The sequence below is a fragment of the Schistocerca americana genome, unplaced genomic scaffold (assembly GCF_021461395.2).
Source record: "Schistocerca americana isolate TAMUIC-IGC-003095 unplaced genomic scaffold, iqSchAmer2.1 HiC_scaffold_47, whole genome shotgun sequence".
NCBI classification, from domain to species: domain Eukaryota; kingdom Metazoa; phylum Arthropoda; class Insecta; order Orthoptera; family Acrididae; genus Schistocerca; species Schistocerca americana.
Window position 1 is genome coordinate 20550 of NW_025726203.1, and position 4451 is coordinate 25000.

Genomic DNA, 4451 nt, shown 5'->3' on the forward strand with positions numbered 1-4451 from the left:
CCTTAACCTAACCTGTATTGCGCCTTAACCTAACCTGTATTGCGCCTTAACCTAACCTGTATTGCGCCTTAACCTAACCTGTATTGCGCCTTAACCTAACCTGTATTGCGCCTTAACCTAACCTGTATTGCGCCTTAACCTAACCTGTATTGCGCCTTAACCTAACCTGTATTGCGCCTTAACCTAACCTGTATTGCGCCTTAACCTAACCTGTATTGCGCCTTAACCTAACCTGTATTGCGCCTTAACCTAACCTGTATTGCGCCTTAACCTAACCTGTATTGCGCCTTAACCTAACCTGTATTGCGCCTTAACCTAACCTGTATTGCGCCTTAACCTAACCTGTATTGCGCCTTAACCTAACCTGTATTGCGCCTTAACCTAACCTGTATTGCGCCTTAACCTAACCTGTATGGCGCCTTAACCTAACCTGTATGGCGCCTTAACGTAACCTGTATTGCGCCTTAACGTAACCTATATTGCGCCTTAACGTAACCTATATTGCGCCTTAACCTAACCTATATTGCGCCTTAACGTAACCTATATTGCGCCTTAACGTAACCTATATTGCGCCTTTACCTAACCTATATTGCGCCTTAACCTAACCTATATTGCGCCTTAACCTAACCTATATTGCGCCTTAACCTAACCTATATTGCGCCTTAACCTAACCTATATTGCGCCTTAACGTAACCTATATTGCGCCTTAACCTAACCTATATTGCGCCTTAACCTAACCTATATTGCGCCTTAACCTAACCTATATTGCGCCTTAACGTAACCTATATTGCGCCTTAACGTAACCTATATTGCGCCTTAACGTAACCTATATTGCGCCTTAACCTAACCTATATTGCGCCTTAACCTAACCTATATTGCGCCTTAACCTAACCTATATTGCGCCTTAACCTAACCTATATTGCGCCTTAACGTAACCTATATTGCGCCTTAACGTAACCTATATTGCGCCTTAACGTAACCTATATTGCGCCTTAACGTAACCTATATTGCGCCTTAACGTAACCTATATTGCGCCTTAACGTAACCTATATTGCGCCTTAACGTAACCTATATTGCGCCTTAACGTAACCTATATTGCGCCTTAACCTAACCTATATTGCGCCTTAACGTAACCTATATTGCGCCTTAATGTAACCTATATTGCGCCTTAATGTAACCTATATTGCGCCTTAATGTAACCTATATTGCGCCTTAATGTAACCTACGTTGCGCCTTAACGTAACCTACGTTGCGCCTTAACGTAACCTACGTTGCGCCTTAACGTAACCTACGTTGCGCCTTAACGTAACCTACGTTGCGCCGTAACGCAACCTACGTTGCGCCGTAACGCAACCCACGTTGCGCCGTAACGCAACCCACGTTGCGCCGTAACGTAACACACGTTGGGCCTTAACCCAACACACGTTGGGCCTTAACCCAACACACGTTGGGCCTTAACCCAACACACGTTGGGCCTTAACCCAACACACGTTGGGCCTTAACCCAACACACGTTGGGCCTTAACCCAACACACGTTGGGCCTTAACCCAACACACGTTGGGCCTTAACCCAACACACGTTGGGCCTTAACCCAACACACGTTGGGCCTTAACCCAACACACGTTGGGCCTTAACCCAACACACGTTGGGCCTTAACCCAACACACGTTGGGCCTTAACCCAACACACGTTGGGCCTTAACCCAACACACGTTGGGCCTTAACCTGCTCTGTAATTGTCATACGACGCGTTAAATTAGTGTAGTGTTGCCTAACTGCAACCCCCGCAATATAGTTTGCTACTCGCACTGCCCGGTCCCCAGTGTATCGCTTCATGTTAAACACCTTGCAGCTATACACTGTAATGTGGATGGCAGCAGGACGTACATGCTCAATGCCCTTTGCAGTTGTTCATTGGCATTTGCAGTTGTTCATTGGCATTTGCATGGCGAAGCACTTAGCCTACGCTGTGGTACGGCCTGTGTCAACTGTCCGCTGATGTTGTACGTCCAAATCACACACTGTACTGCACATTGGTCCTCATGTACTGAATGATACATCGTGGTACATGTGACCGTACAACGACTGCGCCAACAACGGCGAACCATGCGGTCCAAATGTTGTGCACTCAGCTACGTGTCGTCTCCCTATAAGAGCTGGATTGCAGTGTGGTATGCCCTGGATGGCGATCAGCATGAGCCGTCTGTTGATGTAGTGGCGCGTGTTGTCAGACGTAGTCGTCTCTTCTCACACACCGTGATAGCATGGTGCACTGCGTTCCACATCTGCGACATGCGACAGAGGCCGGTTGACAGTCGTTCGCGCAATGGACATCGCATACGTACGGGGGCCACCTTCCACGTGTTCGCGAAGCGTGCACATGTTGTTGCGTGTATGTGGGCAGACATAGTGTGTCGTGACACCTGACACAGGCATGCAACAATCGTTGAATTTGCAAATGGCGATGGACGCCTACGTTTGCTGGTGACGTTACGCAAATGAACAACTGGTAAACCGTTGTGGTGCGGTTGTTCTCGCTAGAGGTGAATCAGTGATGGCGACGATCGGTTGAGCTACCAACCGGTTGTTCCAGCGATACCCACCATGCCCACGAACGTGAATGGCATCTGGGTGTGAAGCGATACGCGGCGGTGGCTGGGTGGGACCGTCCCCGGCCGGTGAGGGGGGGCCTCCCGGCGTGCTGGCCGCGCGGTGCGTGGGCGCACGCGCTACAGCCGGCTGGTGGGGGCGGCCAGTGGCAGGCGCGCCGGCCGACGGAGGCGGCAGGCGGCGCAGCTGCGCGCCGGCGCACCCTGCACGCGGCGCCGTGCGGCCAAAGTAGGTCCTCGCGGGCCCGGTGCGAAGCGCGGTGGACATCTGCAGTGTGCTGGTCCGATTGAGGACTGTGTGCGCTGAGGATGCGCCGCCGCCCGGCGCTCGGCGCCGCGACGCCGTCTGCTGCTCGGTCGCCTCTGCGGTTCTCGCAGGTGGTTTGTATCGCAGCTGTGCGGACGTGTTGGCGCGTGCGCTGTGCTGGGAGAGTTCGCTTCGGCACCCAAGTGGGGCTTTTGTCCTTCTGTGGCGCTGGCGTTGGAGCTGCCGGTCACCGTAGGTGGCGCGTGTTGTCTCCCGCCGGCAATGCCACGACAGCACGCTCCCGGGCCTCTGTCGGCAGCGGCAAGCTCAGTTGGGAGCACGGGTGGTCGCACCTAAAGCGTCTACTCGCCAAACTCCGGGCGATTGCGCCTCTCTCGAACCCGACCAAGTACTTAGGACGGCGCTGCGCGCCGCCGGGACCTGAGAGGGTTTCGAGGTGTATGGTGCAGGGGAGCTCAGCCTCCTCCTGTTTGCAGAATAATTGAGCGGACGCTTGCGTGTTCGCGCGGGCCCCCGGGACACACTCCCGGGCGGCCGGCTGCTCAGCTCTAGTTGACGCAGCTCCCTGGTTGATCCTGCCAGTAGTCATATGCTTGTCTCAAAGATTAAGCCATGCATGTCTCAGTACAAGCCGCATTAAGGTGAAACCGCGAATGGCTCATTAAATCAGTTATGGTTCCTTAGATCGTACCCACGTTACTTGGATAACTGTGGTAATTCTAGAGCTAATACATGCAAACAGAGTCCCGACCAGAGATGGAAGGGACGCTTTTATTAGATCAAAACCAATCGGTCGGCTCGTCCGGTCCGTTTGCCTTGGTGACTCTGAATAACTTTGGGCTGATCGCACGGTCCTCGTACCGGCGACGCATCTTTCAAATGTCTGCCTTATCAACTGTCGATGGTAGGTTCTGCGCCTACCATGGTTGTAACGGGTAACGGGGAATCAGGGTTCGATTCCGGAGAGGGAGCCTGAGAAACGGCTACCACATCCAAGGAAGGCAGCAGGCGCGCAAATTACCCACTCCCGGCACGGGGAGGTAGTGACGAAAAATAACGATACGGGACTCATCCGAGGCCCCGTAATCGGAATGAGTACACTTTAAATCCTTTAACGAGTATCTATTGGAGGGCAAGTCTGGTGCCAGCAGCCGCGGTAATTCCAGCTCCAATAGCGTATATTAAAGTTGTTGCGGTTAAAAAGCTCGTAGTTGGATTTGTGTCCCACGCTGTTGGTTCACCGCCCGTCGGTGTTTAACTGGCATGTATCGTGGGACGTCCTGCCGGTGGGGCGAGCTGAAGGCGTGCGACGCGCCTCGTGCGTGCTCGTGCGTCCCGAGGCGGACCCCGTTGCAATCCTACCAGGGTGCTCTTGAGTGAGTGTCTCGGTGGGCCGGCACGTTTACTTTGAACAAATTAGAGTGCTTAAAGCAGGCAAGCCCGCCTGAATACTGTGTGCATGGAATAATGGAATAGGACCTCGGTTCTATTTTGTTGGTTTTCGGAACCCGAGGTAATGATTAATAGGGACAGGCGGGGGCATTCGTATTGCGACGTTAGAGGTGAAATTCTTGGA

The 4451-nt window shown here is 52.8% G+C and overlaps 1 non-coding gene across 1 annotated transcript in view; it reads left to right on the plus strand.

Moving 5' to 3' along the window:
- The first annotated feature begins 3437 nt into the window (after window positions 1-3437).
- Window positions 3438-4451, plus strand: part of LOC124584011 — a 1910-nt gene continuing 896 nt past the window's right edge. The window contains exon 1 of the ribosomal RNA XR_006974432.1: window positions 3438-4451. This exon is cut by the window's right edge and continues 896 nt beyond it. This is a non-coding gene — a ribosomal RNA (small subunit ribosomal RNA).